General features: G+C 34.5%; 1 long non-coding RNA gene across 1 annotated transcript; it reads right to left on the reverse strand.

The window, feature by feature from the left end:
• Window positions 1-5,604: 5,604 nt before the first annotated feature.
• On the reverse strand, window positions 5,605-9,787 carry LOC141712544 (uncharacterized). The gene is made up of 2 exons (XR_012571622.1): window positions 9,566-9,787; window positions 5,605-6,669 (listed from the first exon to the last, which is right to left on the reverse strand). It is a non-coding gene; the product is annotated as an uncharacterized LOC141712544 (long non-coding RNA).
• Between the last annotated feature and the right edge of the window lie 10,105 nt (window positions 9,788-19,892).

The following is a 19,892-nucleotide window of genomic DNA, read 5'->3' on the forward strand; positions in this document are numbered from 1 at the left end:
TTGGAATACTCGAGGATAATTGGTAGTCTGATGTACCTCATGAGTTGTACAAGACCAGACATTGCATACTCAATTAGCAAGTTGAGTAGGTTTACGAGTAATCCGGGAGCTGATCACTGGAAAGCGATTATAAGGGTACTAAGGTACTTGAGGGGAACTCAAGACTATGGACTGCACTATGGCAGATACCCCGCAGTATTAGAAGGATATACTGACGCAAATTGGATATCTAGCAAGAAAGCACTTAAGTCTACGAGTGGCTATGTGTTTACATTAGCTGGAACGGCAATATCATGGAAATCCTCAAAACAAACGGTGATAACTCATTCCACGATGGAAGCTGAGTTTGTGGCACTAGATAAATGCGCCGAAGAGGCTGAATATCTACGTCAGTTTCTGGAGGATATTCCAAGATGGCCAAAGCCTGTAACTGCAATAGGGATTCACTGTGATAGTCAATCCGCTATTGGCAGAGCACAGAGCACGATGTATAATGGAAAGTCTCGTCATATATGACGACGACACAGTTCCATTAGACAATTGATCTCAACCGGAATTATCACTATTGACTATATACCGTCAAAGGATAATATCGCGGATCCACTAATCAAAGGGTTATCAAGAGAAGTGGTTGAGAAATCATCGAGAGGGATGGGCCTTAAGCCTATTGCTTAATGGCATCATGGTGGACACCCAACCATTGCTGACTGGAGATCCCAAGAACTTGGTTCAATGGGACAACTAAATCATGATGACCAAATCACTGTGGGGGTAACCCCTGGCCTGTTCCTATGATGAGGAAACAGTGAGACCCGTAAGGTACGAGGTTAAACTTTGAGCTTTTAATGATCTTTGATGAATACATGGAGCTCAGGAGTGAACGCATGGAATTCAGTTGAGTAAACGCGGGTTACTCTATAAGATAAAGATCACCTATGTGGGAGAGAAGTGGGGCCGCTTCAAAGGAGAATTGCGAGGCACAATTCTTTAGAAACTTCTGCAGAACCAGGACGATGTTCCATGGCCAAAATGGACATACTCATGAGAGCTGAACGAGTCAGAAACGATATAGTGATAAGTATATCATCGTTTACATAAACGGTCGAACAGTTCAAGGACAAGCACGTCTACTGTCTACCAGTAAAGTCGGTATGCTTACTCGAGCGAAGGTTCAAGGAGCATTCTCTACCTATCGTATGCTATATCTGATCGAAGAAACTATCACCAAATCAAACTCCATGTCTGTCTGTCTGTCTGGTGTGTGCTACTAAGATCACCAATCTCACCCATGTGGGGGATTGTTGGAAAATATGGGTATAAGTCCCATATTGGTAAGTCATATTTTTGAGCATTATGACTAAAAGATGTGTGAGATATGATGATATTCTCTTAATAATGGAAATTATTATTTTCCATTAGAATTTGGCTCAAATATTATGGCATAAATTAATTTGATTTTGTTTCAGATTAATTGATATGGTGTATGTCTTGATATATTTAATCTGATTCTATTTCAGATTATTTATGGAATAGAGTAGCTTGCAAGTATTACACCGATTCCATAATTAATGATATTTAATTATGGAAAAGAGTAGCGCACAAGTCTATCTACACCTATATAAACACCTCTAAGGCGTTAGGGTTAGACACACCAAAAACATATTCGCCTCTAAATACAAATCTCTCTCTCTCAGTGATAGTTTCGTGCCCGTTCAAGCTCGCTGAAGGTGCTCGTTATCCGTAACGCCGCCGCTACCTCGTTTTATCCTGGGAGGCTATCGACTCGCACATACGGTGAGAGGCGAAATAGCTTTAAGGAGACAGTTTTTACTGGACTCGAGGATCTCTCTTCTGTTTATATCTTTTCTTCCTCCGTTTAATTTCGTTTACTCACGCACACACTTGTTTGATTATTTGTATTAATCGCAGATTGTTTTCACAATCTTAAAGCTATTTATTTTATATACATCTGTGACTGATACATCTGTATCTGCTTGTTTTGTTGAGTAACAGATCGATGGAGAACCAAACTGTGAACGATTCGATGAACAATCTGCGATTAATACAAATAATCAAACAAGTGTGTGCGTGAGTAAACGAAATCAAACGGAGGAAGAAAAGATATAAACAGAAGAGAGATCCTCGAGTCCAGTAAAAACTGTCTCCTTAAAGCTATTTCGCCTCTCACCGTATGTGCGAGTCGATAGCCTCCCAGGATAAAACGAGGTAGCGGCGGCGTTACGGATAACGAGCACCTTCAGCGAGCTTGAACGGGCACGAAACTATCACTGAGAGAGAGAGATTTGTATTTAGAGGCGAATATGTTTTTGGTGTGTCTAACCCTAACGCCTTAGAGGTGTTTATATAGGTGTAGATAGACTTGTGCGCTACTCTTTTCCATAATTAAATATCATTAATTATGGAATCAGTGTAATACTTGCAAGCTACTCTATTCCATAAATAATCTGAAACAGAATCAGATTAAATATATCAAGACATACACCATATCAATTAATCTGAAACAAAATCAAATTAATTTATGCCATAATATTTGAGCCAAATTCTAATGGAAAATAATAATTTCCATTATTAAGAGAATATCATCATATCTCACACATCTTTTAGTCATAATGCTCAAAAATATGACTTACCAATATGGGACTTATACCCATATTTTCCAACACAAAGATCCATTAGACGACCATACCATTGGGTCGAAGGCCCAATGTGCTCATGGACCGAAGGCTCGCTACGACTAAGGCATTATTAAAAAGGAATTAAAACGTCCCCGAGGATCACGCCTCCAACGTTCGTCCGTGTTTTATGCATAACAGACGAACATTATGCATAACAGACGAACATTCAATACAAGTTTGAGTATAAATATCCCAGGGAAAGTAAGAATAATTCTATTCATACACTTTCATATTCTCTATATTTTCTTATATTCCCAGAACTTATTCTACATCGAGATCACTTATTCTCATACCGAAGGAGAATCGGGGGATAATCACTCACATTCTCTTTCTTTTCTTTTTAGGTTGCAGCCGAAAGACGTTTGTGAACATTCATGGCTGGCCAAAGGTCGTTCCTTCTTAAGAAAAGGATCTAGGCGTAACGACATGATATCGCTCAATTATACATGCAGGTCTGTCTAGGTAAGCAACATGATTCACTTGTATTTCAGCGCGTAAATAATACTCCACCTTTGTCAAATTAGATGTTTCTTTTAACTTTTTTCACATATTTTACTGCGTATAAAAGCTATACCTTCACATATAATTTTTTAAATTTCCTTTTTTTGAATTGAAATTTAACTTTTATTATTTTATTCGAAAAAAAAGATTTAAATATTATTAATAGAATTATCTTTTTTATTCACGTAAAAATATGTTTAAAAAATTAAAATAACTTATATTTAAAGTGTTGTAAAAAGTGCAAAGCGAACATAAGTAGTGAGGTCACCTTTCTAGCGGTTAAGCGTTAAATCGGACGCTTAAGCGATTTTAAAAGCGGATCGGATTATAAATAAATATATATATATAATAAATATTTTTTGAATAAAGAGATAACATTCACATATTATCATAAATCAATAAAATGATCATTCATAAAATCATAATTACTTTAAAAAATACAAGTAAAATTTAAAAATATCAAATTACATTTCTTTTAAAAATAATATTTTTCTTTTTATAATTATTTTTAGTCCCCATTTAATTTGGTCAAAAAACGCTTAAACGGTCAAAATCCACTTAATTCCGCTTAAAATCGTTTAAACCTGCTTAAACTTTACTAAACGCTTAACAATCCGATTTTGTACTAATTAAAATATTTTTATCATCGATTTCACTTAAACCCCCATTTAATGCGTTTTTTATAACATTTATTTTCAAACAGAATAGAAATTAAAAACATATACAGGGAAACTAAAAAATTGTACCCAAACTTTCAAACATTTACTTATTTTTATGGCTTCTAGTAAGGCTATAGGGCATATTGCACCAATTTCGTAATTTGAGGACCGAATAGAAGAGGAGAAGACGAGACATGAATTTGAGGTGTGATTGAAGAGAAGAAGAGGACACGTCTTAAAGTAAATAGAGTTTAGGAGTGATACAAAGAGGAGAAGACGACACGTGTCAGAGGGAGGACATCTTGCATGATGTGTATGCAAGTTGTCATAATCCAATAGCTAGGGGTGAACGCGGATCGGGTTGGGCGATTTAGAGATAATAAATCAAACCAACCCAATTAATTCAGTTTTTAAAAAATGAACCCGTTAACTGAAAAAATTATTTTCAACCCAACCCAACCTTTATATATTGGGTCGGGTTGGTTCAGGTTAAAACTCGAATAAAACTATTTAAATATTTTTAAGAGTCAAAATTACAAATAATTTTAATCAAAAGTTGAAGTGTACACCATAATTTAACAAAAGATAAAAATTATTGAATAGTATATATACCGTGTACTCTTCTAGTTTAAAGTCAATAATTTATGGTGTATTACCCGTAAAATAATTATTTTATTTCAAATATATTATTTATGACAATAAATACATAAATTAAAATTTCTAATAATAATACTATAATCAAAAAATCGGGTTGGGTTAATAAGGGTTTAAATTTTTTGAACCTTGACCCAACCCATTATATTCGGGTTGAAAAAAAATTTAAACCAATTAAAATTCTGGTTTTGAATAATTCGGCTCCGTCGGTCGAAATAAAAGGCAGATTGTGTCGATTTTGGAGTTTGGTCGGATTTTTTTCACCCCTAACAATGGGGTAAGAAGGACCAGAAGGGGCTCCTTCATGGGCCTCGTGGTGATTTAATTTTGGGCTACTAAAGGAACTGGTTTGAAGGTTAAGGACCTACGGATGACATTTTATTTGCTTACTCCTTTTTAACAATATCTAAATTAGCATCACGTGCTATCACAACACAATTATACGATCCGGAAAGAAATAAAATAGGAAGATAAATATGAACATTTCTGCTAATTGAAAGAGAAAAATTGTACAAAATCATGGTATTCATGGTGCAAAGACATGCACATCAGATATTGTATGGGCATTGGATCCCAAGAATAACTAGAAATTAGTATAAATAATGTTCAAAGTTCCATATATTCGATAATTATTATGGAAAACATATAGAGATGGTAGATAGTAGAGCCTAGAGTAGGATCGGTCTGTTTGGCAAGGGGCCTAGTAGAGGAGGTTCCCCAAGGACAAAGGCCCAATCAAGGTCCCACTGGTTTATAGTACAAATGATAAATTGAAGTTTATATAAATAAGCGATATAACTCCCCACTCTCTTTAGAGAGTCAGTTCAGGGTGATTTCAGAAAGTATACATGTATAGTCCATCCCTGTGAAGGTACATTGTTGCATGATCACATTTGGTGGGCCTTTCCAGGATTTTCCCAGTGCTTTGTGTTGCCACCTTGAAAAGTAACTCAAACAAATATTCTAATTATGCCCAAGAGCATGTATCAAGGTTCATATCTGATTTCTGTTTCATTTGTCAATTCATAATCAGTTATGCTATGCAAATCTTTCCTACTCCCCCACCATCCACAGAATCAAGAAGAGAAGAACAGTAAGAGTATATAGATTTCTTATTCTCTGTAATTATTGCCAAACTATACAAAGGAATTCGTTTGCCAAGATTCCCATCAGTTTCCATTACTGAAATTTTGGCATCAAAACAATAGTTTCCCTTTCGCCGGAATGTGTAGGAAGCTAAATATGCTTTACTTTTATAACTACCCTTCCGTTGAAATATAATTCCATTTACACAGCTTTATGTGAACTAAATTGAACAATAATACACCATATATTTACATCCTGGGATGTGTTTTAAGCGCACCTGCACAAGTTCAACTCAACACCAAGTGCATCGCGGAAAACTAAAGTATTCATATCCGTTCAAATACACCATTTCAAACTTCAAGGATCTCCAGATCGATAATAAATCCAGAAAACAGTACCAAAATATAAATGTGAGCTTGCTCATACATGAGCTAATCATTACAGTGTCATTAATGTGACGGGCTCCTTGCCTTCATCGCCAACTTGCCACATCAGATTTGTCCAAGTGCTTCCAATGCAAACAGGTTCTCCGAGGGAAAAAAAGAAATCACAAGTAGAATAAGCACTTGCAGCAAGAAAAAAAAAAGAAACATTGATAATTGAATATAATAGATTAAAAAACTTGCAGCGGAATCCAAATTATTACTGTCACTTGAGGAATATTGATAAATAAATAAATCAGATAATAACAATACGTCCAGTAGCTACTTTCTTTCCAAGATCATTTGTGTAAGATTATCCCCAAATAAAAGGTTTTCTGACTAACTTGTTCAATACGATTTTAACTGATTTTCTGTCTCTGTGTGTGCTTGAATTTTAAAGCATGCCAGATTGCCAAACAATATATAAGTTCTTTTGGCATAATTGTTCAATAAGATTTTCAGCTGATTTTTCTCAGGCCTGCGAATTTCATCTCTATTCATTCAAGTTCCAATACCAGAATACCTGATCAATCATATCTTGATTTAGTTTAGTGTCCTGAACTATAGTAGGCCATTCCCGCACAAACTTGCAAACTGTGAATCAGTTACTTTCCTTTAACAGCTTGTACCTCCCCATACTCCAGCGGGCCTCTGAAGACAAATTGATAATTAACCGAATACTAGAAACAATAATACAGTATGGTAGAACATCTTTTATTCACAGTTTCACAAGTTCAAAAGTAAATCATCAAAGAAAATAGGGCACCTGCATTTTCTACCGCAATCAGTGGATGAAACACTTTCTCTCTTTTGCTTTAAGTTATTGTACCTTTATCTTTTTATTTCTGATACCCTTAATAAATTCAACTTTAACAATGTAATTAAAAGCTTGCTTTTTTTCCATAGTAAAGGAACGATGAGACCACACAGACAGCTGTATTTTCAATCAATCTCTTCAAAGATTTGCATTTCCCACCTTATATCTTGAGAATCTCATTACCAAACCGATAAATGGACTTCTGGAGGTTAAATCTCAGACAAAATCTTTTAATAACACAATGTAACAGCACTAGAAAAGGTCTCTTTTAGATGCACGTCAATGAGTCATATACAGTAAAAAATTGTCAAAGACTTGCCTTAGTTTTAAAAGCAGTAATGCATTTATGCATGCTATACATAATACATGTAAGGTATTTGTACTATAAATTCCCCTTTGCATACAATAAGTTGCGTCAACAAGCTTCAGCATGGCACATAGGAATGCAGGAAACAGACCAATGATTACATAGATAGAGTTCACTGAAAGAATGGTTTAGACAGAAAAACTTCATTTACTAGCGACAAAACATTATTAGTGAAACAAAATTCATTATAAGATTGTCTCTTAATCAAATAATAATGCTCACTTAAATACTTAATCTCTGGTCAACCTGTAATTACTTATATAATTTTAACATATACAATTATATGCAACTACACACATAGGAAGGGAGATTCAGGCATCACTGTCTGCTCCGTCAGCAGGAAATAAAAATAACCAATCATTGTGCGCTCTAGTTCTCAGCCCATCTCTACAACTTGCTTTCTAGCTTCTAATCTATGCATTTATCTATTATGAATCTAAAATAATTTGGGACTGTAGTTCAGCAAACCTATAGTACTAGTTTATCATCATCATGTCTTTAATCACCTAAGATTGCTCAACTGTTTGAATTATTAGATGTCCCTATACATACATATCAAGAAATAATACCTAGTTATTTAGATCAGTTCTGGCAACAACAATCATCTGTTTCTTAAAGTGAACTCTATGACTATAACTCCCATGGAATAAATACTATTTTGTTTTCAACCATCACTACTAATCACATTTTATTCAGAGAGGCCTGAAATATATAGCGGCTTTCATAGACCAATTGCCTCATTATCCTCTATTGGTTTTACCTGCCCCAAAAGTATTACTCATTCCATATTCAAGGTAATTAACAATATATGTGTCATGGTAATAGTGATGATCATTGTAGCTAGGTGTTGTATGTAACCTGAGCCGTCAATTGTGATTCAACAATTTCACTTGCTTAGTGGCGAACTGAGTATTTGCTGCTTAACCAATTAAACACTCTGACACGTGATTAAAATGATTACTAACTACAATCGCAGCTAACTGCCCTAAAAAATCAATTCTATGCATCTCTACAACTTGCTTTGTAGCTTCTAATCTATGCATTTATCTACTAGGAATCCAAACAAAATTTGGGGCAGTGGTTCAGCAAACCAATAGTACTAGGTTATCATCATCCTGTCTTCAATTCACATCGGATTGCACAACTGTTTCTCAATAAATAAATGTTCCCATATGTACATATTAATATATAATACCTAGTTATTTAAATCAGTTATGACCAACGCCAATCATCGGTTTTTAATGAAGTGAACTCTATTATCCCATGGAATGGATTATTTTTCATATTCGACCATTAGAGCATATGCACCGGTCTTTCATTTTAGTTAATTCAGCAGGTGTATTGATGGACAAAACAAAAAATGATATGCAGCGATAGTTTTTCCCTACCATCAATTTTCAAATCTCCTTTGATACATTAATAAGAACATTAATAATCAACGGAGCTCTCCACTGCCGGCGATTGGCGAACTGAGTATTTGCTGCTTAACCAATTAAACACTCTGACACATGATTAAAATGATTTCTAATTACAACTGCAGTATACTTCTCTAAAAAACCATAACTTACTTTACTCTTTCATAGTCACTGCATCGGTGATGGCATCTGTTTTCAAAAACTATACTATATCAGCATGTAAGACTAGAAAGTGCACACAATGTCCAATGACATGTAGCAGCCATCATTAAAAAAATATAGGATAAAGAGAAAGGGCACAGGAGCGAGCGGGAGCAGAGTTACCCTGTACTTAAAAGACAAGGGGTGATTAAAATTTAATTCAGAAACACAAAATTTCCAAAGAAAACTAATGACATTTTTTAAATCTTTATATTCGGTAAATGATGTAAACACATATATTTTTACCAAAAAGGCCAGCATTCAAAATGATCTTCTGATTTCTTAAAATAAATAAATAAAAACGCATTTAAGTACATGTCTAGTTCTAGCTAATAATGTTTACATTTCGACCAAATTATATCACAGATTTCATCCCCTACAACGATTAACGGGAAAGAACATTAAGCCAAGAAACGTAGTTAAAATAATTACAAACATGGCTTAAAAATTAAAAGTTACAAATATTCATTCACAAACGAACACAAATATGATAAGGAACAACTTAAAATTGTAGCTATGATCAAAATAAGTTATGAAAAGCATTGCAAAAATGACTCACGATTTCTACATAATTATTTAATTTTTCCCCTCAACAAATTAATCAAGGTAAAATTCATCAGTAAAAAACGAAATTCGACAAGGTTAATTTCATTATAACCAATTAAAAATCGATTTAAGCTTCAATGCATACAGGTAATAAACGTACACCATTATACATAGAGTAATAAATGAAGAAAGAGTGTTGACCTCACTTCCGATTCTTTTCCGGCGAATGGTGATTACTCCGATTGTTGGTGGCTTCAATAAATCTGGTTGGGCTACTAGTATTATGTGGAGTTGGGCCGATTTTGGGCCTCGGGATAGTCCATGTCATTTATCATGTATGTCCTCTTTAGTTCTTCTAACCTTCTAAAATTTAATAATAGACGACGTATTCATGATTTTTCTGGGTTATTGTTTTGTTGTTGGTAGGTGTTTCATTTACAGGTCAATCACAATTTAAATAATAGTAATTCAAGTAGGTTTTTTAAACAGGTAATTTGCTGCATGAATTTGTAAGTTACGCTTTTAGAATAAAAAAAATTCAATTTTTTAATCTAAATCGACTCTATGTATTAAATTCTGTCTCAAATTATAACATTTTAAAATTAAAATTGATTAAAAAAACGGTTTAAAATTCAATATTTTCTATATATAATAGTCCAACATAACCATAATATTAGTGAAATATTTTATTCTCGAGAAATAACAGATTTACCGATTTGTTTATCATCCGGATTCAACCTAATTATTCTAATTCACCAATACATCGTTAAACCGCTACAACAAATTATCACTTGTGTTTTTCACCATACATATATATAAATGTGAGTGTCATTCAAAATTGAGACATTTTATTTAACTTTAAACATAAATACTGTATTATATGTGGAGTTAATTTCAATAAATTGAATTCAAATATAAGTTCAAATATAATACATCAACAAATCATTACCCTTCTTATTAATAATTTTTATGTTTAAAAATATATTTTGAACCTTTTTTACATAAATTAAATCATAATTTGACCCAATTTATTTTAAAAAAGAACTTGAAATACTTCAGCTTAATTTGAATTCGAAATTTGGCCCCTTTTTTGAAAATTGTTCGTCATTTGGCTATATGAACCGATTCAGGAAGTATAAGTTTAGTCAAATTGAATTATGAGTATGACGAAGAGATCAAATCAATAACAGAATGTTTTATATTAATAAATTAAATGTGTTTGATATTTTTATAAGATCAATACAGTAACTAATATGTAATAAATTACTAACTTGGACAAATGTGTGCTTGCCGGAAGAAGATATAAACCCAGTTGATTTCAATGTAGTCTCAAACCTATCAGATCAGATTAAAGGCTCAGGCTTGAAAATAAATAAATATTATTACTGAATTAGTATATGGAAAAAGGTTGAAATCATTCAGGAATAAAAGTCTGACAACAATTAAATTAACGTTATATTAATCCATATACTAGAAAACAATCTATGTCTAACATATATCAACACGACCAAAATTATGACATATTCTAAAATACATATATCTCATTTGATATACCTATATTATAATGTACACGACGCTGCAGTAAATATAACAACCTTGTACTGACACTTTAATATGAGATCACTGAAATTGGACTGAGATATTGTCGATTCCAAATACCTATAAATATTGGACTTATACAAATTACAATTAGTATCGACAAATCTTTAACTCAAATATCACATATATTCAAAATATCTATTGTTAGCATAATCATCAAATCCTTAAAAGTAGGGTTGGGCAAAAAAAACGAACAAACCGAAATCGGACTGGAAAATCGAAAAACCAAACCGAAAAAATTGAAACTGATAATAACCAAAAATAACTGCAACCGATGGAACGGTTTGGTATCGTTACGGTTTCACCTCTATAACCGAACCGGAAAACCTAACCGCTCATATTCCTTTAAAATATATAATATTATATATATAATAATTATATATGCATTTATTTGTTTTATACATAAATGAGTATTTGACACTTATGTTTATATTAAAATTTGAAAAATGTTCTATTTTGTATAGGGTTATTGTGGACTACAATCTTTGATTTGAAAATGGGATTATATATTGGCATTTGCAGAACTACAGTAGTCTTAAATTCACATATACCATGTCAGTGGTAGATAAATATTATATAATATTGTTCTGTTGATGAATTCTTAAAAAGGTAAAATGTCACCTATACATATTTTTAGTATTATATTAAATGATTAATTAAAAAATAAAAACCAAAAAAATCGAACCCGATAAATAGTTAACCGAACCTACAATAACAGTTTCGAGTGGTTCAATTACGGTTAATATCTAAAAACTGAACTGAATTGACATACACGGTTTGTTAACGATTTCCGATAAAAATCGATCTGAACCGACCCGTGCACACTGCACACCCCTACTGAAAAGAAAAACTGTAAACACTGCACAATATTTCATCACTCAACGATCTAAACAATTATTTAGTATAAGTTGTTTCGAGTGACATTTTTCGTACATTTTGAAATAAATAATAAAGGACAATACATTTTATTTTCTAACAAAACCCGCACAAACTGAAATTCAAAAATTATAACCTATACATTACGAAACATTGCTAGAAAATAGCTCATGCCTCGCACGGGTTATTATTCTAGTTATGTATTAAATTTTAACAATCTTTTTTTTTTGAAACACAAGCCAACTTTTATTAAGTGAAATGATATCTGAGGTTGAACCTCTCTAAAAATTGATCGTTCCATATTTGTTCTACTCTACATGGCACTATTTTTGCTAATTGGTGAGCAACTACATTTTCTTCTCCCTTCAAATGAGACTAACTTATAGAAACAAAGGATCTGCTTAGGGAAATAATGTCTTCGAGGACTGAATCAATATTGGAGAACTATATAACATCATTCGAGAGTCGAGAGATTAGCACATGTGAGTCAAATTCAACAATGATATTTTGAAAGATACATTGATACCCAAGCCGAATGGCCATCATGACAGCCTTCCCTTCAGCAATTTGAACCGACCACCAAGCTCGAACTTGCCTGGTAGATGTAAAGAGAACTCTGCCTTCACTATCTTTAGCCACAACTCCAAAATGCACCCACCCTGATTCTGTCTTTGAGGCATCAACATTTAATTAATAACACCCAAAGGTGGTGCAACCCATTTATTTTGACTTAAAGACACTGATCTAGCGGGAGAATTTGTTAGTCCCAACATATCGTAGAAGGGGGGTTGAATACGATACCTACAATCTTTTCGATTCTTTACAAGTTCTTTGTTAAAAGTATGGAATTAAATTGGACACAAAACAATTCGAGGAGTATGTCATTTTATTAATATAATCCTTGAGGTTGCTACAATCTAATCAATAAATTGATTAGCTACAATAAATTCAACAGCATAACAATATATTTACAAGCTTAATAAATGAGGTTCTTTAATGGAGCTCCTGTAAACACTCTGTTGAAAGCTGAAGAAGATAACTGAAAATGAATTCTATTCATTTAGCTGCTAATGTAGTCTTTCAAATTGATTGGATATGTGGCATTACTGTGTCCACACAAACATTTGAATTTGCTGCATTTGATTCACTGAATATCACAATTGTTCTATGGCGACTTGTACATTCTCTGTTTACTCTTTTATGGCGACCAGTAGCTTGTGTTGCTCTATGGCGACTGGTGATGCTCTATGGCAATCACTGGTGCCTTAGAGTGATTCTCTATGGCGACCACTGTGGTGCCTTAGAGGAGTTTTCTATGGCGACCAGTGTGGTGCCTTAGAGTAATTCTCTATGGCGATCACTGTGTTGCCTTAGAGGAACATCTCTATGGCGACCAGTGTGGTGCCTTAGAGTAATTCTCTATGGTGACCACTGTGTTGCCTTAGAGGAATTTCTCTATGGCGACCAGCTTGTAGAAGTACTTACACTTCTATAGCGACCAGAATGAAGAGTATTCTGCCTTAGAATGTTTTTGCTTCTGTTTAACCATTCTTCACTGTATCAACATTTTCTTCTATAACTGAATCAAAATTCCTTCTTGAACATTGTTGTTTGGTGCACTAGTCTGGTTCACAAACAACTAGCATTGAGAGAACCTAATTCAGTTTGTCTTGAGTTTCTGAACTGATACAGATTTGTGAATATCCATTGCTTTTTTCACTGAACCCTTGATCTGCAACACCTGAAGTCAATTGATGTAACTGATGATTAAATTCCTTTGATGTCTTATTCTTCATGGCTGCTTGAACATATTAATGAACTTCTTCCCATGATCTGTTTTGAGGACTTAAAGAGTCAATTGCATCTTTTGGTTCTTTGTATTTATCCTGTCTTCATCTATAGGGTTCCTGTACTTCACAGTTTAATATTGTTTATCTATTTCTGTTTTTATTTTGAGTTATAATTCCCCGATTATATGTTACATTATATTGTGCTTTACAATCTCCCCCTATTTGATTGTTAGAGTTCGACAAGCAAATCCCTAAGAATAACTCAACTGATAAAAATAAGAAAAAATACAACCTCAAAACAGATAAAGATATTAACTACATTCTGGATTATATTCAAGTCCAGATTTCTTTAAGTTATAAATTACAAAGAAGTGTTCCTCTAGCCTGAACATATATATTCTATGTCTTCTTTATCCTTGTTCTTTTCTGCTTCCTGCTTCCTGCTTCCTTCTCCTTCTTGAGTCTGATCAGATTTTCTTTTATTGACTTTCTTCTTAGGATCTGAAGGGGGGATTCTTTCAGCTCATTCAATCTAGCTTGCACACAATCACAAGCTTCTATTTCAAGTGCATTGACTATAGGTGGATTGTTCAACTCATGAAGCATTATCTCAAGATATTTGACTTTAGTGCATTTAGGAACAAGATCAAACAATAGTGATGATTTTCTGGACATTACAAAAAATATTATCATTTTTGGATGTCTTCTTACTCTTTTAGTGTCATTGATTGATTCTTCTTCCATCACTTCATCAAGTATCTTAATGATAGGAATTAAAGAAACCTTGTCCTCCTTGCATGTGGATAGTTTGAAATCCATCAAGGCTTGTTGTATTGAGTCTGATTTACTTATCCTGAAGTCTTTGATCCTGATCTTGCTCTTGTTGATTTTGAAGACTAGCTCCCCTTCACTGTCAGTGCTGATTATGGGTTCATTGTTTTTCAGAAGATTAATTTCTGTTTTTCCATTAATAAACACCATCTCATGATACGCTCTTGTAACCTTCTTCATGTCCTTCTCTGTATCTCTGATCATTTTATAATTGAGCCTATAAGCATATAGAATTTCAGCAGCTTTATAATTTGCTTCTGATCTTTTAACACATGGAGCTTCCAGTTTAGCTCTTTTGCTCCTGAATTGACTTTCTAGGAAAGTAAGTTGTAGAAAATGAACGGTTCTTATGTGTTGGTCAGACATGGTGATGTTTTGCATCCTGCCATCCATAAATACTTTGATAACAAATCGATACATAAAGGCTTGAGGGGATACATCCATCATCATTCTCCAAAGTTTGTCTCTGAAATATTCGTTCTCATTTGATTTCAACCATGGGATTTTTGAGGCTAAGACAAATAGTTCAACAATGTTCAGCTTCTTCAAGACACTGGTAGACACCTTCATCTGTAGACTATCTCTGTGATTGATAGTGATCTTCCATCCATTCTTTAGAATGTTCACAGTAATTCCGGTAATTATTTTGCTGAACTGATAATAGAACTCATGGATGTTTTCATATTCCTTTCTGTAATGCTCCACAGTTATCAACATATTAGAGTTACCAGGGTCTGAGTAATGATATCTTTCTGGTTGGTCCATTTTCTTCTTTATTTCTTCCCATTTATTTCCTTTCCTGTTAGTTTGAAGATATGCTTCTATTGCTTCTCTATTCTCCCTTCTTTGAATGGCTCTCTGAATTCTTGCTCTTGATCTTTCCATTTCTTCTTGATACTCTATATAAGAGCGATTGATTTTCTCTGAAAGTCCATAGAATAAACAGTCGTCTGAGAAAACATCTTCATCCTCAAACTATTCGTCCTCAGTAATGATATTTCTTTCTTCCATAGCCACTTTTTCAAATCTTGGATCACACCCCATTGGAACATCACTTTCATCTATTTCACCTTCCTCCAGCTCCTCTTCAGAGAATAAGGGTCTTAGGAGCATATATCTGAGACACCAGATTTTTCTGAGTTGCAATTATTTGGCTCAGATGTCCTCATTTTCCCCCTGAGATGTTGCACTTTCCTTAGTGAATCTTTCTTTGAGGTGCACCCTTTCATCAATTCTCTCTTCTTGCTCTTCCTTTATCTCATCTCCAAATTCATCATAGGCAACTCCAGTATTCTGAAAGGCATCTTAAAGTAGATCAACATCAATGGCTACTTTTTCTTCTACCCTTTTCTCCCCCTCAGTTGGGTTATCCTTCAGATCTGGTGTTGATTGATCATGTAAGTTCGAGACAGGGATCTTGAGAGAAATAGGCAGTTGCTTGCTGACTGAGGTCATTGGCCCAGTACTGGCAAGAGCTGCTTCAGAAGAGACCGGGATCGACGCTTGCTTGCTAACTGAGATCTTTGGCTCAGTGTTGGTAATTGCCTTTCCTTTTCCTGTGTGAGATAGAGATCGCTCAACGAATTCCCGTAAACTGGAAAATATTGCTTGCTGATGTTCAAGTTGATCGGAAAGACTTGCGATTTGATGATCTCTGAGAGATAATTCTTCCTGGAAATGTTGGTCTTTAAGAGCCAGCTGTTCTTTGAGATAACTGTCTTTGAAAGCCAACTGCTCTTCAAGATAGGATTTGGTGACATAGTTTGATAGATCTATGGGTGTATTTTGGATGGTGGGTGTCTCACAGGCTTCTCGCAGTGTATCACTCATCACTCAAGCATTCGGTTTGGGGTGATGTGTTTCACTCGTTCTCACATGTGCACTCCGCTCAGAGCTCCGAGTTCCAAATGTACCTGCAGAAGACACTGGAGCCATCCGTAAGGAGGTCAGCAGTGGTGCAATGGGAGTTTGCAATTCCCAATCCTTGTCTGAGACAAGTTTCCAGTCATCATTTGATGACTCATCCATAGTTAGAATCTCTGGGAGGAGCACTGGGGCCGTCATATTTGGCATCTGATCCCCAACTTCCCGTTGTATATGTGAAGATACATTCCCCTTAGGCTCACTAGTTAAATCTAGTTCATCACCAATAGGTTGCTGATCCACGCCTATGTCAGATCCACTATCCGCAGATGCACATAGGGTTATCAGTCCTGGGGAGGTAAGTGTTGTGCTAGATTTGGCAGTGATTACAACACTCTTTCCTAACACATGTGAAGGCAGTTGATCCATTGAAGGACCTTGAACATGATATTCTAACCGTAAAATGGTTTAATTCCCTGTTTCCGTCAATACTTCCTCACCAAAAAGAACTCTTCTTATCGACTTATTTAAAGCTTCAAGAGCTTGAAGATCGGAGAGTGTGTTTGACTCATTACACTATGTCATGGCCGGCGAGCGAATTTCAATAGATCTACCTTGTTGAGAAGATAGATCTAGTAACTGGTTAGTTGCCTTTTTAGCCAGAGAATCCTGTTGAGAGGATACTTGGAGGTTTACAGTTGTCTCAGGAGATATACTGCTTTGCTTTAATGGAGGCAGGGCTGTGGGTTCTCTCAAAGTACCTTCCTTATTTGTTGCATCTAGTGCAGTTTCTCCCTCAATATGTATTGGGTCCTTATACTTCAGGGTTTGGGCTAAGAGAGTTGAAGGTGTTTAATTTGGCTCTAGAGGGTGGTTATGAATTTGTGGTATGCCAAACTCACTACCTCTCCTATCTACTTGTTCAATAAGTAGCTGTGTGTGATGAGTGTCAAGTTATAATTGATCTATACTAATGAAATCAGAGCATGCTTCATAAGTATTACGCATAGCAGATGTACCCATACCTGAGAAAGCTGGTATGTAGATAAATATATTAGAGTGGGTAGACTCAGCAGCTTTAGGAGGTTGTCCAGCAGCTTCAGGTTGGGGTTGTTGAGCATTGTCAGGTACAGCTTCTTGATGTGGTTCAATTTCAACCTCTGCTTGATCAACATCCTCTGGCTCAGGTTGATCTGCTTCTTCATTTGCATTCTCTTCAGGTGCATGAGCAATGTTCTCCTGTTGTGCATCATCATCTTGAGGCTCACCTTCATTGTCTTCATTTTCATGTTGAGCATTGATAATGGCAAAGACATATGTCATGTACTCTCTTAGGAAAGCAACATTTGCATTTGGATAGTTTCATTTTCTGTGCAAATTAGTCACTATCAAGGGAGACATGATAGGGGAATCTTCCAGGATGTCACTGTGAGTTACTGTCTTTTGTGCTTCTGACAGTTTTCCATTGAGCACAATCTGAAAAAACCTTGGATATAAAATAAAGTTTTGATGCTGAGATTGGTTCTCCAAAATGTACTTCAAGAATAAACGCCCAAAGTTGATACAAAGATTATTTACGACAGCAACATCAACAATTTGATTGAAATGAGGCAGTCCATGGAATCCACCGATCTTGGGAGCCAAGCAGTGAGATAATATGTTAAGAGCAAATTCCATTCCTTGGGAAGATGAATCTTGTTGAAGTGTTTAGGAAAATCGTCATCCTCTGTTAATGTACTTCTTATACCTCGGAAGAAACTGAATATTTCCCAGTCAAGTGGAATGGCATCAAAGTTATCACGAGGTAGCTGAAGGTGTTCATTTAAATCATCTTCTGTGATTCTGATGGTCTCATTTCCAATTACAAAAGAAAAAGCCAGTTGGTCATTAGCAGAGGAGTTTGTTGCTGTTCTATGCACATGCCTGAGAAGCTCAACATTTAATTTGACATTAGTAGTTAATGTGAAGCGCACAATGGAGTGTTCATTAGAAAACGGATCCATATCTCAAAATAGGACATCTTAACTAGATCATGTTCAATAATTGAAACAAAATTTGTTTTTGGAATCTGAATATTATCCGCCATTTAATTAAAAATGAGAATAAAATTTGGATTTAAAATAAATAAAATTGTGCCCTTCGAATTATAAAATAAAACAAATTGAACAAACTTTTAACACACTTGTTAAATTAACCAAACAAAGCCTTAAGAAGAAATTAAATTAAAACCACTTCAATTAACAAGTTATGCCAAACAAAGCCTTAAACCAAAAACTAGGGTAATTCGATCTCCACAAATCTCTGGTGAAATTTGTTGATTTTGGTATCAAAATAATCCTTGTGATATGGATTTTTAAAAACTTCAAAAATTACAAATTTTGGCAGCAGTTTGTTATGGTTTTGATCTAAATAAAAATTCTTCTTCTCCATTGTGACTCGGTACTATGTGTATATAACTGAAGAAAAGCCGATTTGTATGTATATATACTCACAAACAACAAACACTAAAATGGTCAAGTGTTGTGTGGCGACTTAGAGTATTAGGGATCTCCTGTGGCGACGAGGGAGCTGAGTATACTCTATGTGGAGACCACATGAGAGACTTAGAATTTTCTAAGGCGACTCTCTATGGCGACCACAGGAGAGACTGAGAATTTTCTAAGTCAGGACTCTCTGTGACGACCACAGGAGAACTTACACTTAGAATTTTCTAAGTCAGCTCTCTGTGGCGACCACAGAAAGAACTGATACTTAGAATTCTCTAAGACTATTTTCTGTGGCGATCACAACACACTTATCATTTCAGATTTGTCACAAAATTCATTTTATTTTCCAAGAAATGAATTTTGTACTGCTATAATTACAGATTTAACATATTATTTTAAATATTTGTAAATTTAAAAGATGTTAAATTGATAGATCACAATTATTTTTCACCACTTATATAATTATTATCATTAAATTGATAATACCATATTTTTGTGAAAAATGATTATGCTGCAGATTTTAAATTAATTTCACGAGACCCCTTTAAATATTAATTATTTAAAGTCCACTGAAATTAAATTTGATAGCTCTATCAATATGAATGTGCAAAAACATATATCTTTATTGGATGCACACACATAAATATTTGAATTATGAGAAATAAGTAATGGCATGTAAATTCAGATGTCCTCAAAATATTGACATTTTATAACAAGTGAATTTAACCAAGACAAATTTCAGTTTCTGACTTCTAATATTTTAATTAGAAATATTTAACATCCCAAGTTCACTGACCAACTTAGAGAAAGTGTTTTCATCAAGTGGTTTTGTGAAGATGTCTACAATTTGATCCTCTGTGGGTACAAAATGTAAATCCATAGTGCTATTTGTGACATGCTCTCTGATAAAGAGATACATGATATCAATGTACTTTGTTTTTGAGTGCTAGACTGGGTTTATTGAGATTCCTATTGCACTTGTATTGTCACACAATATTGGAATCTTCGATACCAACAGACCATAATTTCGGAGATGGTTCCTCATTTGAATATTGTCACACAATATTGGAATCTTCAGCAGTT

Source organism: Apium graveolens, chromosome 3, assembly GCF_009905375.1.
Source record: "Apium graveolens cultivar Ventura chromosome 3, ASM990537v1, whole genome shotgun sequence".
Lineage (NCBI taxonomy): Eukaryota > Viridiplantae > Streptophyta > Magnoliopsida > Apiales > Apiaceae > Apium > Apium graveolens.